The sequence below is a fragment of the Xyrauchen texanus genome, chromosome 34 (assembly GCF_025860055.1).
Source record: "Xyrauchen texanus isolate HMW12.3.18 chromosome 34, RBS_HiC_50CHRs, whole genome shotgun sequence".
In the NCBI taxonomy this organism is placed as follows: domain Eukaryota; kingdom Metazoa; phylum Chordata; class Actinopteri; order Cypriniformes; family Catostomidae; genus Xyrauchen; species Xyrauchen texanus.
The window spans coordinates 29,310,664-29,337,420 of NC_068309.1; the positions used below are offsets into that span (position 1 = coordinate 29,310,664).

At 40.2% G+C, this 26,757-nt stretch overlaps 1 protein-coding gene across 3 annotated transcripts in view; it reads left to right on the forward strand.

The window, feature by feature from the left end:
- The window catches only part of LOC127628164 (delta-sarcoglycan-like), a 318,609-nt gene that overhangs the window by 215,524 nt on the left and 76,328 nt on the right, over positions 1-26,757 (forward strand). The gene's annotated exons all lie outside the window — the stretch shown is intronic.

A 26,757-nucleotide genomic window follows, 5' to 3' on the forward strand; every position in this document is an offset into this window, starting at 1 on the left:
GATTTGGTTTCAGACACCCTTCACGATAATAAGCAAAAACTGGAGTGACAGGCCACAGTTGTACAATACCCACTGTGTAGCTGAACGCAAGAAGATGGATTGTATTTAGGAATAGGCCTACATCGGGTAATGAAGATGGAGATGCTGTGAATTTAGGAGCAGACCCTATGGAGAAGCGTCTGCAACAGTGTATGGTCTTGCAACACGTCAGAAGCAAAGATTTGGAGAGAAATCCACTTGCAAGAGAAAGGCTACAGGAATTTATCACAAGTCTCCAAAGGAAGTCTCTGAGATTTACAATTTTTCTAAGATTTTTCATATCCCTGAAATCAACATATGATTGTGTTTACAAAGACTGGATCATAACAAAATCTTTGAACTGTTCCCTTTAAAATGATTTACTTTAAAAGGTAATTGCGACTAGTTAGGAAAACCATGCAAATGAATTGATTTTCGTTGGAAAGTTGACAAGTGTTGGCGGTGAGTAGCACATTATTAACACGCAATTGCACATTTCTAGTGCAGGCCTCTTATTCCTTTGAGGCAAATCCAGTGATGGCTTCAAACAAGATACACTGGGTGTGTTATGACACAGCTTTTGGAAGTAGTTTTGTTTCAGTCTTTGGTTATAATGTTTCTTTTTACATGTTAAGTAGATTATTCGTTGAAGATAGTGGGATACTGTTTTTTTTTTTAAGGTTATTTTAAAATGAAATGTAGGTTGTCTCAAAAAATATAAATGAACTTTGTAACCCAGTAAAATGAGGCAAAGGTCTAGCTACATTTAGAAAGAAAAAGTGCAGGTGATATTCTTACAGGAAACACATATTTCTCAACAAGCACACAAAAAACTAAAGAAGTTTGGTTATAGAAACACTTTTTATAGCTCTTTTAAAAATGGTCATAGGAGAGGATCAGCACTCTTATCCCAAACTCTGTCTGTTTTGAAAACTGTAAAGGAATAAGTTACAAGGCGGAAGATATATTATTGTCAGGGGTAAAATGGAGAACAAATGTGTTACTATGGTGAATGTGTATGCTCCCCTAAATGTAGCAAGAACATTTTAAAACTGATTTGATATTTGATATTTTGATACTTATTTGATTTTGAATACTTTTCTGATGGAATGGCACATGAATCAGAGGGGTTTTAAGTTTTGAAGAAGACTTAAATGTTGTGGAGAGTTCTTCATCCTTTAGAGATTACACTCATTATTCAGTTGCACACAAAGTTTACTCACAAATCAAATATTTTTAATGAATATAAGAGATTACATCATAATGCAGTACATTTGACAATAGTTATGAATACCTGAAGAAGGAGCACACTGTGGAGGTTTAACAAAGGAATATTATATAATAAAGAAATTATTATATATGTTTAACTGTTAGACATGGATATACAGACATAATGGATATACAGACATATATGGAAGAGAATGATACAGGGACAGTGACCCCACTATTTTTTGGGATGCTGCTAAGGCAGTCACATGGGGGAAGTTAATCTCCATGACTGCTTCCCTTAAAAAAATAAACTAGCAATATATGATAGTTTAGTCAAAGATTTAAGTGATATAGAACACTAATGCCCCAAAGATGTTAGCAAGATATCTGAAGAAAACACAGGCTCTGAATGCAATTCATAAGATCCTAGGTCCTAAGACGAAACAACTAGTATATGAACCAGAAAAAAATTTAATCTGTTTTTGAGAACTATAAATTTCTTTATTCTCAACCCCCAGGAGTTGATATAGAACACCTTAGATCTACCTTCAATTGGCACATTACAGAATGAAGTTCTTACTTCACCTATCACAATTGAAGAGTTGGAGAGTGCCATAAAAAGATACAAAAATACTAAATCTCCAGGTAGTTATTGCTCCCCATCTAAATTGTAAAAGAAGTTCAGATAATAATTTAACTCTCTATTATTAAGGTCTTTTAATTGGACCTTGGAAGTGGGGAAAATACCTACATAAACGGAGTCCATAATAACAATAATTCCTAAAGAAGGTAAAAATAAATGCTGTGGTGCATATAGGCCAGTTTCGATTCTTAATGTAGATTATATGTTATTTACTTAAATTATTTGTAAAATATTCTAAACTTTTTTACCTGACTTGACGAGGATCAGAAAGGATTCAATAAAAATCAACAGACCCAGTATAATATTATAAAAACATTACATACTATTTAAAATATTCTAGAGAACCATATAAATGTGGTAATATTGAGCCTTGATACAGAAAAAGCATTGGATTATTATTAATTGTACTTTTATTTATCAAGTGCTCAATATATTTGGTTTTAGTAAAACAAATCAATAAATTCAATTGGAACTATTTTTCAAGAGCCTTCTGCTAGAATTAAGGTGAATGGCCATCAATTGGTGACATGTAGGTTAGGGTATGTATTGGTAGGGAAACATAACAGGGCTGTTGCTCTACTTATTTTTCTCTCAATATTGAGTTTTTGGCTCAGGTGATACATCAAAATGAGGACTTGAGAGGGAATGAGGAGCATATAATTATTATTTATGATTATTCACATATGATGTTATTGTCTACCTTAAGGAACCAGATAACACTCTCCTAATATTTATGAATATGTTAGAAGTATATGGCCAACTATCAGGTGTAAACTAAATATAAAAAAAAAAGGTCCTCTCCTTAAATTACTCTCATCACAACAAATTAGACAAACACTCTTATGAGTTACTGTAGTTCTAGAATAGGGTTTAAAATTTATATTGTTCAGAACTTTCTGTAATGTGCATTTGAAGTCCGAAGTTTACATACACTTAGATTGAAATTTCCAGAATATGATGTCAAGCCTTAAGACAATTAGCCAATTAACTATGATAGCCTAAATAGGCAAATAGGAGTCAATTGGAGGTGTACCTGTGGATGTATTTTCAGGCCTAGCTTTCAACTTGATGCCTCTTTGCTTGACATCATGGCAAAATCAAAAGTTATCAGCCAACACCTCAGAAAAACAAATGTGGACCTCCACAAGTCTGGTTCATCCTTGGGAGCAATTTCCAAATGCCTGAAGGTACCACGTTTATCTGTACAAACAATAGTACGCAAGTATAAACACCATGGGACCACACAGCCATCATACCGCTCAGGAAGGAGATGCGTTCTGTCTCCTAGAGATGAAAATAGTTTGGTGCGAAAAAGCAAAGGACCTTGTGAAGATACTGGAGGAAACAGGTAGACAAGTATCTATATCCACAGTAAACTGACATAACCTGAAAGTGAAAGGCTGGTCAGCAAGGAAGAAGCCACTGATCCAAAACCACCAAAAAAGAAAAAGCCAGACTACAGTTTGCAAGTGCACATGAGGACAAAGATCTTAATTTTTGGAGAAATGTCCTCTGGTCTAATGAAACAATTGAATTGTTTTTCCATAATGACCATCATTATGTTTGGAGGAAAAAGGGTGAGGCTTGTAAGCTGAAGAACATCATCACAACCAGGAAGCATGGGGGTGGCAGCATCATGTTGTGGGGGTGCTTTGCTGCATGAGAGACTGGTGCACTTCATAAAATAGATGACATCATGAGGAAGGAAAAACATGTATATATTTTGAAGCATCATCTCAAGACATCAGCCTTGAAGCTAAAGATTGGTCGCAAATTAGTCTTCCAAATGGACAATGACCCCAAGCATACCTCCAAAGTTGTGGAAAAATGGCTTGAGAATAACCTTTTCAAGGTATTGGTGTGGCCATCACAAAGCCCTGACCTCAATCTGATAGAGAATTTGTGGGCAGAACTGAAAAAGCATGTGCAAGCAAGGAGGCCAACAAACCTGACACCGTTACACCAGTTCTGTCTGGAGGAATGGGTCAAAATTCAAGAAACTCATTGTGAGAAGCTTGTGGAAGGCTAACCTAAATGTTTGACCCAAGTTAAACAATTTAAAGGCAATACTACCAAATATTAATAAAGAGTCTGAAACTTCTGAACCACTGGGAATGTGATGAAAAAAATAAAAGCTGAAATAAATAATTTCACATTCTTAAAATACAGTAGTGATCCTAACTGACCTAATACAGGGAATGTTTCCTATGATTAAATGTCAGGAATTATGAAAAACTGAGTTTAAATGTAATGTCTTCAACTATGTATATATATATATATATATATATATATATATATATATATATATATATATATATATATATATGTATATATATATATATACACACACACACACCATATATTTATAGCATACATAAAGATTATAGTGCCACAGAACAGTCTGTTTAATGCTCTTACATTGTAATAACATAGTTATAATATAATTATGTAACCCTCTTTTTGGTACTTGTTGATTTCAGATGGCGCACAGGAAACTGGTATCCCAGATTTTGATGGAGAAATATGCTGCATTTTCAAGTATGGTAGCTATTAGTACAGTTAAACTCAAAAGTATTAGAATTAAAATAAATAAATAAAGTACAAATGAATCTCATAAATTATATCTCTGCTTAACAACAATTATTTATTAACAAAACTAAAATAAGGCATATAAAATAATCAATGAAACAAAATAAAAGAAAAAGTTTTTGTTGTATATGAAATATGAAATTAAGGTTATTCACCCAAATTAATTTACTAATTTTAATTCAAATAAACCTTTACCATGCAATGTACAAGAAACTTCAGTGGTTTCAATATTCAGCTACTATTCCATTTGAAATTCAGAATACACATCCTGAAAAATTACTAATTTGGAATTAACCTTCATTTGAATCTCAAGATCTAACATGAATCAAATATCAGGATAAATGAATCACTTAGACATGAATCAACCATTTGTTCAACAACAAATGAACAATTCACAAACCAATTGTACTCAAAATAAATTAACTGAATCAGCATTCAAGGAATCACAATGAATCAACTATCAATATTGAAATACCTAGGTATGTGTGACTCGTTGGGGCCCATTACCGTTGGTGCACTTTATGTATCTCAACTTCCCAGCATCAGTAAGTGGAATCAGATCTGAAACACATTACTCATGTATCATTGCGATTCTCATGCAGCAACATGCAGAAAACGTCGATGCCACGATCACAATGGTTGAAGAAGATAGGAACAATGGTAGGAGATTGCGGTTCAAGCTGCAGTAGAGCAAACAAAGGAACTCTTTGTTGTGGTCCGTCAATCATGTGGCAGCCGTGTCTCGAACACTTTCCAGGCCTGCTGTTTGGTGACGATCAATCCCATCGTGTGAACTGAAACCAACCCAACAAAAACTCTGGTCCATACTTCAAAGTAGTTAACTGAAACAGTAAGACTTGATTCAGCCTGGTTAAACAACATTAATCTGTTTATTTTCAGATATCATTAGTCTCCGTGTGCGAAAACGTGATCTGCACAATTCTCCTCTTTCCTTTTTTTTCTTGGAGTATCGGTGGTCAGCCGACCTGTACCGGGCTGAATCCTGATTGGACGATCACAGTCTGTCTCTCAAACTTGGAGAAAGTCCTCATTGGCTTAATATATTAGGACTCGTCTCTACAAGATATAAATCAAAATACAATAACAAAATGGTTAACATTAAAAATTTTACATCTAAACAATGAATCATCTCACTATATATTTTTCTAAATATTGAGTACATTACAATGTACTCAAAACATTACAGTTACAAAAACACAAACACACACACACACACACACACACACACACACACACACATATATATATATATATATATATATATATATATATATATATATATATATATATATATATATATATATATATTTCAGTTTTAACATTAACTTTGCCTATTCAACCATCATATACTGTACATGTAAAGCTTCAATTAAAATGTTAACCTTTTTTTGCATGAAAGGTCTTTTCTCTTAGATTTTACAGTAATGATATACGCTCTCTGTCTAGTGAAAAATAAGAGAGTGATGCAACTGACTGCTTTTGTTTTATATCATGGACCTACAATAGCAGGCGGCCTGCTTCTCTGTCTCTGTGGACAAATTGAAGTACAGAGGGTAAAGCGCAATGCCTTTTTGTCTCTTGCAGAATACGATTTCATTGATCAAGTCTTTGTTTGTACCTCCAAAAAGACTATGCATATGAAAAAGATATTAAAAAGAGAGAGTGGGTAGAGGAGTTGGGGTAGGTCAAAACATCTTTGAAATGTGTATCAAAGCCAGTGGGAGACTCCCGGGGGAGGAAGTAGTTAACCCCCATGTGTGGAGACCAATCAGAGGAACCACAAGTAAGGATTCTTTGTGAGCACATTGAGGCTGGATGAAATTATTTTTTTTGTTGTTAAATAAAATTTAACTGCATTAATAATTCTGATCTATGGAATGCTTTGTGGACAACTATGGGCACAAAAAAAAAAAAAAAGAGTATGTTTCAAAATAATTTTTCCTGTCATCTGTTTCTGATGATGTCATGGCAGCATTTATAATTGTAGGCTACCGCATTTAGAAATTTAAAAGCTAATTGTGTTATTTGTATGCAACTAGTATCACCAAATGCAATTTCAAAGATAATTAATGTTTTCACTGACTGTTCCCGAACAATTCACCACCTGTCATTTGTCGGACAGATGCAACTTTTGCTGGAATCAACCAAGATTGGCTTACTTGTAGTTGACTCTGCATATTATGCTGGGATAGAATAATTTATTTGAACTTTGAAAAAGTTAAAATAATTTTAAGTTGTTCTAGAGAAAGTCAATGTTACTCTTTTTTTCAATTTACACATATCTATCCAAACATATTAGAGATCTGCACAGGCCTTAAAATGAAACCTGACCCATACCCGAGACCATGTGGCATGACCCTATCCAGCAACAATACCGTCAGTTCCCAATCTTTCACTCATTCGACGTTGTGTCGATGAAATGACAGTAGGTGTCACTCAGCCCAAGACACCTCTGATCTTTGATAAAAGGCCAATGGTATTGCATGCCACTCCCCTGAACATACGGGTATAAAGTAGCTGGGGTGCATACTGCTCATTCAAATTTTGTCTTCGGAGTCGAGTGGTCGATGTTCACACAGCTGAATTTCCTAAAGCTTCCATTCCATTTCACCTCTGCTGGATCCTTACGGCACATTATAGCGGCTTTCTCCCCTCTCTGCACTGGTGCACTGCAGAGATCACCCCTGGGCGCTTCGGCAGAACCAGAGTATATTCTAAAAGTGTATTTTTTGAAATCTAAAAGAGTATATTCGAAAAGAGTATTTTCTAAAAGAGCACCTCTTTTTAAAGATGCCCTTCCGTTTGTGTGTTGATCCTGGGTGCGGTCGCTATCTCTCAATTTCAGATGGCCACGATCGCTGTCTTTCGTGCCTGGGCACTGGCAATGCGGAGACATCCTTTGTGGATGCGTCATGTCCTCATTGCGAGGACATGACCATGGCAACGTTGCAGTCGTGGCTCACTTTCGTAAGAAAGCACACCACCCCAGTGGGTCCCCGCCTCGAGCCTGGTGGGTATCAGGAGTCAGGTAAGTGCTTCAAAGTCTCTCGGACTCAGCACAGCTCTGGCTCTGCCCTGCCGTGAGGCCCCATCTGCCGGTACGTCCGACGAGATTGTCTTTCTGGTCCCCTAAGTACGGACTTGGATGTGTGGCTTGCACTCTCCAAACCATCGCGATGGCTGGCCCGGACCGCCCGACTCGGCTACGCGATTCAGTTCGCCAGGCGCCTGCTCAGGTTCAGCGCCGTCCACATCACCTCGGTGAAGGGTGAGAACGACGCCACCTTGCACGTGGAAATCGCTACCCTCCTACAAAAGGGTACGATAGAGCCTGTCACTCCAGCCTATATGAAGAATGGGTTTAACAGCCCCTACTTCATTGTACCAAAGAAAGGCGGTGGGTTGCGGCCAATCTTGGACCTGCGAGTACTGAATCAGGCTTTACACAGACTCCCATTCAAGATGCTGATGCAAAGATGCATTCTAGCAAGTGTTAGACCTGAAGGACATGTAATTCCATGTCTCGATTCTACCTCGGCAAAGACCTTTCCTGCAGTTTGCGTTCGAAGGTCTGGCGTACCAGTACAAGGTCCTCCCTTTTGGCCTGTCTCTGTCTCCTTGCATCTTCACGAAGATCACAGAGACAGCCCTTGCCCAGTTAAGGGAAGTGGGTATTCGCATCCTCAAATATCTCGACGACTGGCTAATCCTAACTCTCGGGATGTGTTGTGTGCACACAGGGACCTGGTGCTCTCGCACCTCAGCCGGCTAGGGCTTCAGGTCAACTGGGTAAAGAGCAAGTTCCTCCCAGTTTAGAGCATCTCTTTTCTTGGTTTGGAGTTGGACTCAGTCTCAATGATGGTGCCTTTCAAGAATGAGCGTGCCCAGTCAGTGCTGACCTGTTTGAAGGCATTCAGACTGAAGACAGCGGTTACACTGAAACTGTTTCAGAGGCTCCTGGAGCATATGGCATCCTCAGTGGTGGCCACACCGCTCGGGTTGATGCATATGAGACCACTTCAGCACTGGTTCCAGACTTGAGTCCTGAGATGGGCATGGCGCCGCGGGACACGTCACGTCCTCTGATTCCTCCCACTCACAATCCTCCCACTGCCCACTTTGATATGCCCTGACCGAGGCACCCCTCGGTATAGATGCGTTGCCACACAGCTGGTCCCCTGGACTGCGCATATATGCATTTCCCCAGTGAGCCTACTTGCACAGACCCTGTGCGAGGTCAGGTAGGACGAGGAACTGGTCATCCTAGTAGCACCCTACTGGCCCACCCATTCTTGGTTCTCGGACCTCACGCTCCTCGCGTCAGCCCCTCCCTGGCAAATTCCCCTGGGGGAGAACCTTCTTTCTCAGGGACAGGGCACCATCTGGAACCCGTGACCAGAGCTCTGGAACCTCCACGTCTGGATGGGACGCGGAAGACCTAAGTGGCCTACCACCCGCCATGGTAGAAACAATCACTCAGGCTAGTGCCCCCTCTACGAGGCACCTGTATGTCTTGGAGTGGCTTCTCTTCACTAAATGGTGTTCTTCCCGACACGAAGACCCCCAGAGATGCGCAGTTGTGTCAGTGCTTTCCTTGCTGCAGGAGCGGTTGGAGGGACGGCTATCTCCCTCCACCTTGAAGGTGTATGCAGCCGCTATCGCTGCAAACCATGACACAGTGGGAAGTAAGTCCTTAGGAAAGCACGACCTGACCATTTCAACCTCTTGAATCCCCCCAGCTCTTTGTCTGCTTTGGCAGACAGCGGAAAGGAAGTACTGTCTTCAAGCAGAGGATCGCCCACTGGATCATTGACGCCATAGCTATGGTATACCACGCTTAGCACATGCCACCTTCTGCAGGACTATGAGCCCATTCTACCAGGAGTGTGGCGGCCTCCTGGGCCCTGACCAGTGGCGCCTCTCTAGCAGACATTTGCAGAGCAGCGAGCTGGGCAACACCCAACACCTTTGCGAGGTTCTACAATCTCCAGGTTGAGCCGGTTTCGTCCCGTGTCATAGCAGGAATGAACAGGTAATTCCGGGAGAGTCGGCCGGGTGTATCGCTTGTGTATAGGTAGATTGTTGGTAAACTGCGTCTTCCTTGGCCAGAGGCCCCTCTGCCCCAGTCACCATGTTTGTAGAGTGTCATCCCCCATTGGGTAGGATCTACCATGGGACTTCTCCACATGACATACTTCCGGCTATGCTCAGCAAGACCATCTAATGTATCTCTACTCAAAATGCCCCCCCACCTCTCTGGGTGGGGTGTGGTCTCCACGGTGTCTTCCCCTTGGGAGAGACCCCCCCCGACATGGTCATTGGTGATCCTAGTTGGTTGAAAACATTTTTACTCTTTTTTGGGAGAAAAATAAAAAGATGGAAAGGGCATGACTGGGCTAACATGCCCCTATATTTTGGGCAGTCGACTTGTCCCCGAAGGGCCGTTCGATGCTCATAGCAGCGTTGGGGGAGGTTACATGTTGGCCTGGTACATTGGCTATGGGCACACAGTAGTCTGCCCATCTCGCACCACCGGTCCACGTAACACAGTTCAGCTAGTTGTGGTGTTTTTGTAGGGGACCCCAAGTGTCACTTCATCGACACAACTTTGACAGATAGGGAAAAGCCTGAATGAGCGGAATGCACGCCAGTGCCTTTATACCCGTATGTTCGGGTGAGTGGCATGCAAATACCACTCACCAAATCCCATTGGCCTTTCATCAAATATCAGAGGTGTCTCTGCCTCCCAAGAGTGACCCCTAGTGTCACATCATCGACACAGCGTCTCATTCCCTCCACCAGGGAATGTAGCTTACGGAAGTAACCAGGACGATTATAAGCCTTAATCCGACTCAAACCTGAAATCACTCTCAATCTTTATAATTTGTTCTCTTAGCAAGTATTGTTGCAATAGGCTATATTTTATGTAAGCATATAGGCAACATTCGTAACAGTATTAAAACAGTAAACGTAAAGTTTTAACAAGGCATTGCAGCCCCTTAGTACACTAGAGCAGAATGGAAAAAAGCACTGATTTACCGTATATGCGCTGAAACTTTGCTTTGTGCAGAACAATCTGGAATAATATGAAACTATGCAGCAGTCCCCTCTTTACAGCCTGAACATGGTTAGAACATTGAATCTTTGTGACACCTGCACTAAAAACAATCTAGACACAGCACAAAAAAAAAATGTAAGTCCTTTTTTACTTGACACAGTGTTGAAACAGTGCTGGTCCTGCGCGAGACGCTGGAGAAGCAGTGAGACATGCCGCAAAAGTGAAATACATTCGTCAAGCATGTGTTTACATAGGAAAACTATGGGAAAACAGAAAAGATGCATGCAAAAAAAAGTTTGGTGTGAACAGCCCCAAACTCGACCATTCGCGCATGGGTTAGAGTGCGTGTGGGAAGTTCAGTAGGCCTGTTTATTCTTTCATTAATTACAAACCCGAACTGAACCCCGAGTCCTACTTGAAAAACAGACCTGAATCCGGCACGAAACCATTGGGTTCTCAGGTCCCATCGGGCCCAGGTCGGGTTGCAGACCTCTAAAACATATATGTTAATGTCTTTAAAAATATCTTGTTGTTAGCTGTTAAGTAAATAACCTTTTACTTAAAAGCAATATGTTTAAAGTAATCTAAAAGGGTAGTAATAAAATAACCATGCTGTTTTTAACCAACAGTGGTATACAATGGGCAGTCAGACAGCAATGATATAAAGTAAACAGTCATAGTGATATTCAAAGGGCACACATTATTATTATTATTATTTCTTTGTTGAACTCATCTTTTTGGCTGGTGGCTTTCTACCAGGATTCTACCTGAGTCATCAGGTTGGTTTTTATTGTCTGATGAAAAGAACCTTTCGCAGTATGTGGGCAATACCTAAAGACCCCGATATACTTCCAGAGCTCTTCGTTCAGTGTTAAAAGAATTTTGAAACAGCCGAGCAAAGGCACAATTTACCGAACATTCAGACACCCGTCACTCTGTTTTGGGAGGCTTTTGGACAGATTTGTATCAAATATAACACCTAGGTTCTTCACTGTAGAAGACGACATAGATAGCGTTATATTTTAGTTGCTTATTTTTTGAGGTTTTTGGTCCAATAATTAATACCTCTGTTTTTTCAGAATTGAGTAGGAGATTTATGGCCATCCAATCTTTGATTTCATTGATATACTCTGCTAATTTGGAGAATTGTTACATTTTTTTGGGTTTAGAAGTAATATAAAGTTGGGTATCGTCGGCATATCAGTGAAACTTATTTCACGATTCCTGATAATATCTCCTAGGGAAGAAATTTGAGTATCTATATTGTAGCTTTTGATTTTTTTACAAGTTTTGTTAACCCTTCATAAACTATGACAGTGAAGGATTGAAGTTGAAGACTCCAAGAGAGTTTAGAATATCGATAAATGCTAATCCCAATGTGTCATTTTCATTATCTATGTGATTGTTGAAGTCACCAACAATTAAATCTCTATGTACTGTATAGTAACTACTAGATCTGATAGAAAATTTGAAAATTCACCAAGAAAGTAAGAATAAGGCCTAGGTGATCTACATACTGGGGCAAAAGGCAACAGATATTTTTTTATTTATATCTGAAGGTTTACATTATGCATTAGTTCAAAAGTCTTAAAGTTATATCCTGCCACCAGAGTAACACCAAAAACTTCACTGTAAATTGTAACAACACCTCCTCCTCGACCTTTCAGATGAGGTTTATGTTTATAACAATAACCTGGGGGAGTAGATTCATTTAAACTAATATATTCATCCGGTTTAAGCCAAGTTTCAGTCAAGCAGAGTGCATCCAAACTGTGATCTTTACTGTATTTAATTTACAGTTAGTGCTTTGGTTGAAAGAGATCGTATGTTTAGTAGCCCTACCTTTATATGATGTTTATCTTCTCTATATGTTTGTATTTGTTGGCGGCACGAATGCATCGCGATGCTCAGTGTCTCTCCAGTTCCCTTTACAAAAAGCTTCACTACGATGCTGCGCTACTAAGCGCTACAGGGAACAACTCTAGCTGTGAACCGAGCTGAATAATGTGTGCAACACGTCAATGAACGTTGACCGGAATTTATAGCCTCGGCTGATGTAATCATTAGATGCACCTGCGGCCAGGCTATAAATGGATACGTCACCAGGTGTCGTCAGAAACTCTTTTTTTCAGAGCGATTCTGTTTCTGTGTGTTTCACAAACCCTGTCAAAACGTTCTTTCCTCTGTTAGGAGATAGAATCAGTTAGGCAGTGTGCAGTGAAAGTTGTTCTCTTTTCTCTTCTGTTTAGAAAATATTATATATATTTCTGAAAAAAAGAGAGAATGACTGAAAGCCGCAAACGGTGTTCCCCTCTTCTCGCTCTATAGCTGAAGACGACACACATCAGTTTTTGCTCTGTTTGTTTGGGGGTAAGAGCACGCTGCTCTCACGTTGCAGCAGGGTGGGTGCGAGCACTGCGATTTGCTTTAACAGGCAGAGTGCGTCGTGCTCGCCTCGCTTGCTTCCGGGAGTCAGCACTCACGAAAAAAAAAAAAAAGATTGTTCGTGGGGCTCTTGCATGGATTTGGCTGAGGAGCAAGAGACAGGTTGATCCCTTTCTCTCACTCTCTCCCCAAACCCATCTGGTCCTTCACATGATCTCGAAGCGCGTTCCGACGCTTCTTCGGATCATGAGGTGGATCGCGATTCTCTCAAGATTTTATCTTCCAGTCTAAGAAAGGGAATGCCTCATGGGTCCCTTCCCTTCTTTGATAACCTCCATGAAGAGCTTTTTCGCTCATGGAGGAACCCCTAAAAAAAAAAAAAAAAAAAATTATGTATATATTTTCTTCCCGTGTTCACATACCCTCGACGTCATTATATTCGACTATCGTGGGTGCTGAGGCACGGGGGTATTCAGTGATGCCGCCATCGAAAAGGGTCTCCACCAATCTCTCGCCGGGCTCGGCATCGTCACTTAAGAAGCCCTCTCTCCCCTCAAAGCCTTGTAGGACAACCTCCACTTTAGTGGGAAGGGCTTATCAAGCAGCAGGTCAGGCTGGTGCTGCTCTGTACACTATGCTGTTTTACAGGCGTACCAGGCTGACCTCCTGAACGACCTGAGTGTGGGTTCTGCACTTGACGAGGGGCTGATCGTAGTAACGCATACATAGCACAAATGCGCCAGCATGCGTTTCCTTCTACTAAAGTTCTTATTACAGAACCAGCTTACTGCCAGTTTGCTTCAGTTCTGGATTTTCTGTAGAAAGAACTGTCAGCGGGCACTTGCCTCGCCACTGCCAAGTTCTATGTGGCCACTGCAGTTTGCCACGGCTTGGTGGGCGGGGTGCCCTCAAAGAGGCATCCTCATTATTGCCCGGGTCTACGAGGCGCACGGTCAAGCTTCGCCAGTAGGTTTTAGGGCGCACTCTACCAGAGGGCTCTCCTCCTCTAAAACCTTGGCTAGAGGTCTCCCTCTGCAGCAAGTTTGTGATGCAACAGGTTGTCCTCTCCTCACAAATTCATTAGATTTTTATAGTTTGGATGGTTTGCCATTCCGGGCTCTTATGCCCTTGAGTCGACATCTCAGCTCATACCTGAACAAGTTTGTGATGCGGCAGGCTGGTCCTCTCTGCTCACATTCATCAGTTTTTATGACAAGTTTGTGTTGCGATTGGGTTCTCTTCACACACATTCATCGAACTTTATGGGTTAGATGCTTTGCCACTCCGGGCTCTTATGCCCTTGAGTCGACATCTCAGCCCATGCCTAAACAAGTTTGTGATGCAGCAGACTGGTCCTCTCCGCACACATTCATCAAAATTGAATGGTTTAGATGTTTATGCTACTCCGGGCTCTTATGCCCTTGAGTCGACATCTCAAGCTCATGTCTGAGACCTCTCGCGTTTTTGTGAGTACACTGCACAACCGTAGGGGTCCGGACAGCCCCAAGTGCGGTGGCGTGGGTATTGCGTTCCCCGTAGCGCTTAGCAGCGCAGCATCGTAGTGAAGCTTTTTGTAGAGGGAACGTCTCGGTTACATGTGTAACCCTTGTTCCGTGAAAAAAGCGGAACGAGATGCTGCACTGCTTTGCCGCACTGGGACGTCCCAGGACTGCTCTTCAAAAAGAAGTATCTGACGACACCTGGTGACGTATCCATTTATTGCCTGGCCGCAGGTGCATCTAATGATTTCATCAGCTGAGGCTATAAATTCCGGTCAATGTTCATTGACGTGTTGCACACATTATTCAGTTCGGCTCACAGCTAGAGTTGTTCCCCGTAGCGCTTAGCAGCGCAGCATCTCGTTCCGCTTTTTTCAGGGAACAAGGGTTACACATGTAACCTGAGACGATTCTGCAAATTAGTGGTAATATGCTTGTTTATCTCAAGTATAATGTATATCGGTAAAAACAGTTTAGCATACATATCGTACACCCGACAGGAACTCTTGGTTCCTGCAATTCTGACATCGTTATTAGGGTACTTCCAGAGATTGCTAAACCAACGGGACCTCCGAACATCCCCACACGGACTGGAGGGCTCTTCAGACAGACAAGCAAACAATGCTGCAGAGGGTCACGCCGTGGAATTCGAGCGAGGCTAAAGCTAACTCCACATCGACTTGCTCTTCCAAGCCTTTTCCTCACCAACGCTCGCTCGCAGGTGAACAAAATGGATAAACTGCGGCTGCGGATCAACACACACAGAATGATTATGGACTGCAACATCATGATTTTCACAGAAACTTGGCTTAACAGCGGAATACCCAACAGTGCTATCGAGCTAGCTGGACACTGCCTCCTCCATGAGGACAGAATTGCTGATGACTGCGGTAAGACCTGAGGTGGGGGTTTGTGCATTTATGTTAACAAAACATGGTGCACGGACACCACTATCACTGAGAGTCACTGCTCAGCTAACCTTGAGTATCTCATGGTTAAGTGTCGACCTTTCTATTTGCCCAGAGAGTTTACATCAACTGTAGTAACAGCAGCCTACATACCACCGGATGCTAATGCTAAGATTGCCATGAAAGAACTGCATTCTGCTATCAGTAAACAACAAACTCTGCATTCCGAGGCAGCCTACATTGTCGCGGGTGACTTCAACCACTTGAATTTAAAGACTGTACTGCCTAAATTCCATCAAAATGCATCATGCCCCACAAGAGGAGGAAAGATTTTAGACCAAGTCTACACAAATATAGCTGATGCATACAAAGCTGCTCCCCTCCCCCTTTGTTTCTACTACCCAAGTATTTAGCACTCATCAAACATGTGAAACCAACAGTAAGGACAGTCAAAGTGTGGCCACCCACGACTCCCACACGGACATTGATTCATATGCCTCTTCCGTTCTGGACTGTATCAACTCAAACATCAACAGTGTCACCACCCTCAAACGGATTACCACTTTCCCTAATCAGAAGCCATGGATGAACAGTGAGGTCAGACTCCTGCTGAAAGCATGAGACATTGCATTCAGATCAGGTGATGCTCAAGCCTATAGCTCATCCAGGGTTAACCTGAATAGGGGCATCAAAAAGGCCAAGCACAACCACAAGCTAAGGATTGAGGATCACTTCAAGAACAACTCTGACCCACGACACATGTGGCAAGGCATTCAGGCTATCACCGACTACAAAGCTACTAACTCCACCCCCCTGTCACCGACACCTCCTTCCCTGATGAGCTGAACCACTTCTATGGCCGCTTCGCAAGGAAGTGGCCATAAAGGCTGTGGTCTCTGCAGTTCACCAGCCCTTCACCCTCTCCACCACTGATGTGTGTGTGGCACTGAACAGAATTAATGCATGCAAGGCTCCTGGTCCTGATGGTATCCCCGGACACGTACTCAGGGCCTGTGCCGTGCACCTGACTGAGGTTTGGACTGATATATTTAATCTGTCACTAGACCAAGCAGCTGTCCCCGCGTGCTTTAAACATGCCCAACGTGTTTAAACGATGCGTTGGGCAGTGGACCCCCCCCCCGGACACTTTGCACTACCCTATCCCACCCATTTTGTTCTATTTATTTATTTAAAAATGTACATACTGTAATTACACCTATACATAGCCATATTCTACTGCTCTTCATACTATTCATCCTGCACATACACTTATTATTACTGCTCTTATAATGTTACCACACTGCACATAGCTGTACATACTGTACACATCTGTCTATATGGTTCATACAGAATATCCATATTTACTCTGTTTTTCTTATTATATATTCTGCTAATACACTTCATATATCTATATTATTCTTACTACTATTTTAATGTCACTGCTACTACATTGCACATATCTGTACATGTTGTTCATACACTGTTCATATTACATAGCCATATTTATTCTGCTCTCATAACACTGCAATATATTTCTTGTCCTGCCTTTGCACCACCTGTCTACACTTGAATATCACATTGCACCTTTCTGCTTTTTTGCACTTCTGGTTGGATGCAAACTGCATTTCATTGTCCTTGTACTTGTACTCTGCACAATGACAATAAAGTTGAATCTAATCTAATCTAATCTAATCTAATCTAATCTAATCTAATCTAATCTAATTTGTTGATTGTTTTTTGGTTCCTTGAGAGATATATTCATGTCATCTGGCACAGCTACATCAATAAGTAGCCACCGCTTTCCCTTCTTATCATAGAAGATGATGTATAGTTGGTTTGCCCCTATAGTATAATCCATCTGCACCGCCATGTCATACATAATAATGGCATCTTCCATATTCACAATTTTCTCTGGCTGGTGCTCAGACCAGTAATCAGGTATGCTCAGGCCCAGTTCTTTTAACACTGACCAGAGCGTATGTGATCTTATTATGCCAATGCATGTATTCAGTCGGTGCTAACATGGAGAAACCACAGATGATGCGGCTGATATGCTCCGCTTGTTGATGGCACATTCTGCACTTACTGTCAACATTTTGCTTGAGAATTGTTTGTTGGTGGTAAGGAGTATTCAGTATTTAGAGTGTGTAAATCCCGGTGACAATACATTTGTGACACATGCTTTCCAGATAATAGGATTCCAACACCTGGCCTTTATTCCAGGTCAACGTTAAAGTCTGCTACTTCAATCTTAACTAAGAAATTCCTTTCTACACAATGGGAAATATCTGTTTGTGTAGTCAAAGTATGAGTACAGATCTTAATATTGTAGTATCCAATAGGGCTAGATGCAATGGCCATATATATTGTGGCGACGAAATAAAGTTAAATTTGTAGTAATGTTTCTATATCCTGGTATGCAAATGAAATGCTCCACTTGGCTGAAGGTGAGACTGATAGTGAGAGAGAGACGAACAAACAAACATGGAGAGAGATGAACAAACAGAATGCAGGACGATGCGGAAACAAATCAAACGCAGGAGGAGGAATATATTTAAAGGGTGCATTAAAAGGTGCGGTCTTACGTAATTGGATGACAGCCCTGTTTATGACGTGCGTGAACACAGCGTGTGCCTACACTGCTGTAAAATAATTACCATTGACACCTTCAAGCTTTCCTACCGACTGTTCTCCTGCAAGCACGAGAGAGAAGCGATCGCAATTACATCAGGAATTCATAAATAATACCTTTGTCAACAGTGCATTTATATCAAGTAGACTATATAGTTACCAAAATGGTTTCCAGAATCTAATGGAAGACAAAACACAAAACAGTGATTGAAAATCATTGAAACATTATGTAGGCTGTTTGAAAGATACTTATACACAGTATATTATTCAGTAATAACTAGAGTAAATAATTTATGTCCTTTGATAATTATTTGAGTTGAATGTAATGAAAAACTGTGTGAGTTGCGTTCCTTGGCGCTGCAGAATTTTTAACAGCCTCATGAGATGGCAAGCCTGTGTTGTGTGGGTACACCTTCATAGAAAATGATTGTTTCAAATTTTAGAACACGCCATGTTGTCTGCCTGACGTGTCCGGTGCGCGACCCACTTTAAGTAACCCTGTTGCTCACGCTTTACCATACCTGTCAAATTTTGGGTATCAAAATCCGGGAGATCTCTGAGCGGGAGAGGTGGGATTGGGGAGGTCACAAATGGGTTGAAATTTGTATGATGTGTCGATTATGTGAGTAGTATGCGTGTCATACAAGATCTGGCAACTGGACAACCTTTGAATAATATATTGATGTGATTATTCATATAACGAGGTTTGGGCCATACGGGAGTTTCCCGGGAGAAATAACAAAACGGGAGGGGGGCGTGAGATGGGTGTGAAATACGGGAGACTCCCAGGATAACTGGGAGTGTTGACAGGTATGCACTTTACCAAAGTTATGTTGAGAAATATGTTTGAAAAGATGAAATCCTGATATACTGCATATTGATAACCATCAGATAATATAGCATATATCCCAAGCTAAATATTTATGTATAATACATTTAAAATATTAATTAATATTTTCAAATGTGCATCTGTTTGTGTTACTGTGACTGCTGAAAGGTGTGGGACAGTGAACCAGGAAATATTGAGATTACTTTGAATTTGTTGACTGGAAAATCAATAATTTTTGTGAAAACTGTTTTAGAATTAACTAAATTAGTAATGTGATTACTTTTACAATGAAATAATCAGTAATTTGATTGCAAATTATATAAAAGTAATTAGAATTTGTAGTGGAATTCTTTTTTTAAATAAATTACCCAACACTGATCATATAAGGGTGATATTATCAGTATATGATATTCGTACATAATGTTTACACATACATATTTTGTATGTTTGCATAGACACTGAAACTTACAATATCAACCAATGATTAAAAATCAATGGAGCAAAAGATTCACCATGGTATTGTAAGTCATCAGTATACATATTCACCTGTGAAAGGCCCTGACTTTACTCCAAAAGGAAGATTTTCACCATACTGAATTTACAGCCACTGTAGCAGAGCAGAAACAGAAAGATAAATAATTTAGGTGACACCCTACACTATAAAAACATTTCTGTTGTTTTTACAAAAAAAAAAAAAACTGGCAGCTGTTGTTGCCAGAATAATTATATAAAAATACAGTAACATTGTAAACAACTTCAGAGAACAACCTGTAAATATTACAGTTTAAAACAGTTGTTTTTACAGTATATTTTACTGCCCAGTACCGTTGTTTATATTACTATATGTTAAATGTAATATAGTAACCTTCTGAAACTGTACAAATCTGCTTTTCAATTTATAATGTTGTTAAACACCGTAGTAATTACAGAAGTGCACATGATGACATGAAGTTCATCATTAGTGTTTCTTCCAGGAGCAATGACTAATAAACAGGAAGAGAGAGTGCTCAGTGTCAATCACACAAACACTTAACACCATCAGGGTAACACATGTGAAATGAAAATTATGCAATAAACATGAAGTAAACTACATCAAATATAATACAGAACACCCCAAAGTGCATAACTGATATTAAAAATAAGAAGAAACATAACTATTCCCTTAAAATATAATTCAATGTAATGAGTCATGCAGGGAATTGTGGGAACGGCCTGTGTTTTTACCATTATTTTAACAATAATTTACCCTAAAAATGTACTCTCAAGTTAAACATAATATGCATTTTATCTGTTAATTATATGGGAAAATCATGCTTTTTACATCAACAAAATTTTCATTTTTACAATATTTTACCTTAAAACTAAATGGATTGTCTTTTTAAATATATATTAAACATTTTACGAGATATTTTACGGTAACTACTTGTTAACCAATTTATGTCTTTTTGTCATGGTCCTGTCACTCTGTCAGTCTGGGGTTTTGTCTGACAGGACCGTGGCATTATCATCACATGTCTGTTTTGTGTTTCATTGTCTGTCTTTCCGTGAGCTCTTCGGTCTATCTTGTTTTATGTCGGGAGCACGGGTCTGGATCCTAACTTCCTGTCTGGTTCGTTTTCAGTCTGTGTCAGGATCCGGACACTCATGCGTCATGTCTGTCTGTTATTGACATTTGTTCTTTTTCAAATGTCTGCCAGTGCACAGCACTGGTTATGCAGATACGATTAGACCTGCCTAATCGATCTCTTTTGGGCAGGTCTGAACAAGCCAGTTATATCCTTTGTGCCAGAATGGGGTGAGGATGTAGAGTTTCCTGAGGCAGTCAGGCTTGCCCTTAAATGAGAGGAGAACATCACGGCCAGTGCCTCGAGGGACATTCAATCCTCATCCCAACACAAGGACGAGGGAACCCACCACACAGAAGTGGATGCCTCGGCCAAGCCCACTGCTGCTGACCACCAAGAGGTGGAGGCTGCTACAGCAGTAGTACTTCCCTCTGCAAAGAAGAGGAGAAGAAGGGCTCCTGTTCCCCAGTTGCTGCCAGTGCTTCCGGCCACAGAGGCTGTTCAGGCCACCAGACCCTGCCTCTGCCCTTACGCCTCCTCCCAGGCCGCCAGACCCCACCTTTGCCCTGAGACCTCCTCCCAGGCCTCTGTACCCAACTCCTTTCCTTAACTTCCCTCCCTTTCTGTTGTGTGTACTGTTTTATGTTAGTTCTCATTTTGTCTTGTGTATTGTTTGATGTTCCCGTTTTGGGAATGTCTAGTTTCCAGTCTTGTGTGTTCCATTCGTTCTTGTTTGTTTGTCTCATTCATGTCGGTCCTATTTATCAGCCCTGTTCCTGTTCGATCTGTTGGTTCTGATTCCTTGTTACACTCTGCCCCAGCCCTTATTCATTTTCCCTTACGGGGTTGTTTATGTTTGTTTTCCCCCTTGTGGGAGTTTTGATTTGTTTTTATTTCATTTTTTATTTAATTAATTTCCTTGTGTGTGTTGAGGAATCTATAAAGACCTTGACGTGGACACTTCACTTTGATGTTGTTCCTTGAAATGCAAGGTTATTCAATCATCCTGGGCCCTGATTCAATAAAGTCTTTGGGGTGGTAAGAGTCATAAATGTGACACCCACAGAATATTATAGAATACTGATTGCCCGTCTTAGATTGAAGGGGAGAAAGACCTTAACATACATGTCTTCCATGAGCAAATGCACACAGCAAACCAGTGATCATTTACACCAGGAAATGGTATGGCCCATGTTCTGTTTGTTTTTAGTACCCATTTATAACCTGCAAACAAAGTTGCTTTTAAAAGATACTTGGTTGATACAATGTGCACTTTGATTCAGAACAACATGATCACACAGGAAATTGTCAATTATTTAATTACTAACAAGTGCCATCCCCCATAAGAAATGTTTGTACCAGTTCTTCACCTCTCCCTGTGGTGATACTGATAGGTTTGAATTAAACCTGGTCCAGTAAGTAATCATGCTCATGTAAATATTGGTGAACGCGATTCAGAGGTTGGATTTCCGCTGTAAAAACTTTATTTTTACTATGCTAACCATTAGATTTAGGATTGGGGTTTGGGAAATCTTTTATAACTAAAAATACATCTTTCTTTTGAGACCAACCTGTGGACATTTCACACATGCTCATACATTTATAAGTATGGAGTGGTGATGGTTTAGTGGTCTAAAGCACATAACTGTTCATCAGAAGGTCGCTGATTCGATCCCCACAGCCACCACCATTGTGTCCTTGAGCAAGGCACTTAACTCCAGGTTGCTCCTGGGGGATTGTCCCTGTAATAAGGGCTCTGTTAGTCACTTTGGATAAAAGCGTCTGCCAAATACATAAATGTAAGTGTAAGTTTAACAACACTTCCAGTTTTGTTGAAAGCCAGTAGTTCAAAGTTCAGTAAGCATAGACTGATTTCAGCAACAAAAATTTCTACCTTTTGTCACCAAATTAACAGTGAAATCAAAAAGTAAAGTCAATCTCAACAGAACATGTATGTTAGAGAGAAGAGAGTTGGCAGTATCTTGTAAAGGACTGCCAATCAGCTTTGCAGTCAAATTCAAACAGAAGCAGTACATTTTGTCTCCTCAGCAGCCTTGTCACTGAAAGTCCACATGATTGTTTTTTGTCATTTACAACAGTCAAGCGAGGCAACACTCACCTGCTGGCTGGAGCTTGGTCAGTCAGCAATTATTTTCATCATGTTTGAATAAAGACCTTAAATGTGTGTGCAGCTGAGTCAGCCTAATTCACAATAGTGAACAGATGATCAAGAATATTGGTAAGAAGATTATATATTGGTCAGCTTTTCCACTAAAAACACAGCAGCATATTTTGTTAACTTTGCAAAATATGTTCACACTCATGTGATTCACATGCTCTATTCCAAGACCTTGTAAGCTGCATAGTTGTCCACTGCCTATATAGGCAGCACCCTAACTGATTTAGAACCTCTTAGATTTAATTATTGTTTATATAATATTTGATATTGAATTATTGTTTTTTTTTTGTTATATATATTTTTTTGGTAAAATTTTTCTCATGTTATCAGCCATCACTGGGACAGTAAGTCATGCTGCCAACCACTTAAGAACAGCCTTTGTACTGGGTGCACACTTATGATGCCTTAAAATTATGCCCAAGTAGGTTTTGGAATAGAGAAGCAATGTCCTGGAAAACCTGTGCAATGCAATCACTTGATTTAGCACTTCTATTTGTGATGGTACACTAGGGAAGCAATTATGAAGCCTCTATAATCTACTGTGTGAGGGTCAGCTCAGATGAACTGGATCTAGAATGCTTATTCTGCCTCTCTTCACCAATTTCTCCCTGCACTCTCAAGGAATGGCATGTTCCTATGATGGATGATCTAGAGACAGCTTCTCTGACTTTGAAAATTCGATCAGATCACAAGATGGAGCCTCTAGCAAGCTGAAAGGCAATTCCACCGATAGCTATCTGAGGGTACATATGGGCTATAGCAGTGATGGGGCTATCACTTGTTATCTGAGCAAAATGGGCTTCCTGTGAGTTTATGTTGAATCCAAGAGGGTGCAACATATTATCTTGTCTTTGAGGAAACACATTACCAGAGAGAAAGACACAAAGAAGCAATCTACAAAGTTGTAGCACTTGTTCTTAACAAATTTTCTCAATGTCTGCATGTCAATAATTTTTTGCTTATAATAAACTGTTGTTGTCTTTTTTAAAAGAACACAAAACAATGTGACAATATAATGCTTTATTAACATTATCCATATGTAATGAACGATAGTGAGACAAACAGACCCAAGAGCAGAGGAACAGTTCAAAGGATTTATTAACATTGATGATGAGCAGTCCCGACACTGGCTGCAGCAGCGGGAAGTGATCTCCAATGGCGTGCAAGGGACAATCTGTGAAGAGTGTGTTCATTGGATGAGTGTGTGCATTGTGGAAGTCAGGAACAGATTCGTAGAAGCTAGTGAGATGCAGAACAATGCCCAGCAGAGTTGAGCAAACTTAACTCCCGACATGCGGGCAGAGACGAGGTATCCTCAGTGGAAGACCAGCTGACTCGAAGCAGTACTGGAGGCAATCACACACCTAACACATGGGCAACCAGCAGATACACGAGTCAGGACCAACTAGGAAGAGAGAATGAGGTTAGTACTCAACATCAAACAACAATCTAGCCAAGATACCCAGAACACGACGGGCTAAAGAAGGGAGTGAATTAGAGGACAACAGGTGTTGCTCTGCATGCTAATCAGTGGCCAGATCAGCACTCCCCCAGGAACAATTAATGTTCCCATGGAAATGGCGATCATGCAAATGACAAAACATCCAAAAATAATGAACAAACTCACCAGTGCCTTGACACAATACAAAGCCTTCTACAGTATAATGATAGAAATGAACTAAAATCGCACCAATTCAAGTAACAATAAACAGTCTTATTGGAAGTTTGACTAATTGAAATGTTTCACTAGGCTTCCCATAGGTTGCATTTTTATTGAAAGACAAATTAGCTCATGTCCATTTTTATTGTAATTGGCATTAAATGTCTTAACTCTCACAATATTAATCAACCAGTAGTTTATGACTATCTGCTTTGCTACAGCCATAGTGAAGCTGCGTCCATGATTCAGGTCAGGGTATCAGTACCAGCACCAGCATCAAGCACCACTTTGAACTCCACATGAAAAGCTTGCAGACAAAGCGTCTCATTCTGTGTTTTGGTGATAAGTTAAGACATGACGTGCTTCTGTAGTAATTAAGATGCGCTTTAACTAGGCTGAAAAATAATTGATAATTGAAGTCCCATATGGGCTTGTTTTGTACATCAAATAGCATTAAGAGTTCATTACTACATTATTTTATCATCTTTATTGTTATAAGCATAAACCAAAATTGTAATAATTATTTTAATAAATGTACAGTATTTTGTTTTAAGGGTGTTTTGATATGTTTACTGGTCAAAAAGACACAAATACTGAGAATGAATTCATTTATTTATTTTGCAGTGTGGTTATAGAATGTGTATGTGTAAACAATAAATTAAAATGTAATTTCCATATGTTATCAAAAACATAAAATGCTACATTTCTTATTTTCTATATTTATTGTATATACATCTATAACAGAGCATTTTATACAAGTTTAGTTTGCAACATTTTCACTTTGATATTTTCTCTTCCGCTGCATGCATACAGTCGTAGGATGATACTAGCCTACGACCATGCATTATGTATGATCACAGGCTCTTCTCCAATAGATTAACTGAAGGTGGATTGGCATGGAATTAAATGTTGTAATCCTTCAGCATATTTAAATGCTGCTTCTTAATTTGAATGGGATTCAGACCAAATGTATTTCCATGGAAACACTGACAACTTGCTCTGTATCTGACAAGTCAGCTTAGATGTGGCTCTGCTTAGATATACAGTATTTGATTGGCAGCATCTCTCCTTTGCCATATTTTAAAGCACGTTATATGTTTTGAACAAATTGACAAATGATTGCATCATTTATAATAGGTTGTTCGAGGTGATTGTTGCCCCCTACAATGTAATGCTATAAAATCACATGCAAGGTAAGGCAGTTTTAAAAGGAATAGTTCACCCAATTTCTCACCCTCAGACAAATTAGCTCATGTGTATTGAGTGAAAAAAAGCACAAACATAATTAAGGGCTGTTCACACCGAACGCATCCTTGCGCTTAAAAGCTATACGCATTGCAACAAATGGAACAAAACGCAGGTGTCTCGAGACACACTTTTAAAAGTTGAAGAAAACCCTCTTCTCCTGCATTAGACACCAGTAAAACAGCGAGACGCTGTTCGGTGCAAAGTTCAAAGACTTCCATCCAGCTCATGTTTACATAGAAAAACAGCAGTGACGATGTTCGGTGTTAATGGTCCATAAGGTGCATACCTTAAAAGGTAAAGAATGCAAAACATTGGTACCTCAATGTAATTGGTTGCCCTTTTGCTCTGGCTTTTGTGAATCATGGCAATTTCACAACAAAGAATGCTTGAATCTCACAGTGACAAGTCCTTTTGGTCATAATGTTCTGTAGAGAGGTCACTGTGCTCTCTAAAGACTGCTGAGCATTGATGTTTGCTGGGTCATTGGTAGCAATGCATTTGCATTAACTTGTGCAGAGTCAGAGGGGAGGGAGTGAATGTAATGTAAATTAATGTGCATTGCCTTTTCTTGTCCATGCACAATATAGAATCACATGCTTTCGTACAGCAATTGAAAAGGTGTTCTGGCCATGTATTCTCATATGTGATTTTAATTCTCCTTTTGTGTTCCACTGAAAGCATAACAGCATTATGTGTTTGGACTGAACTACTTTTTTAGTTAACTACTCCTTTACGGGAACAAATTTCTATGCTTTGATCAATGTCTTAAATGTAGCACCAGAAGAATTTACAATGAATTATGCACCTGCACATGAAAGAGTTTAAAATCCAGACATTTTTTTCCCTTGCTGCTTATTCTTCAAGACCTTCTCACTATGTCACTCTCTCTTTCCTTTGCGGTTTCTAAAAACACTTTTAAACTTCCCCTCCCCTCAATGTCAGAGCATCAGATAAAGGAGATTTTTTTAGTATACACTTCTTTGCAATTCTTCTTTTTCTCATCTCTCTCTCACATTCTCTTCCACAATAAATATCAAACAGCCAGCACAGTGACACTGGAGGTGGAAATCAATTTACACCTTGATGCTGTATAAACTGTGGCTCGCCAGAGAAGCTTGTTGATTCCCACATGGCGGCGTGTGGAAACACACTAGAGTTTTTGGCCTTTCTGTCAGCTGCTGCAATCTTGCCTGAATAATTCATAATTTTCTCGCCTATCCTTTACCTGTACCCACCATCGATTTCAGAGCGAAAGAGCCAGAAAGATTCACCGTCACATGCTGCCTTTGTTCATTCACCCACTTTTCCCTTCTCC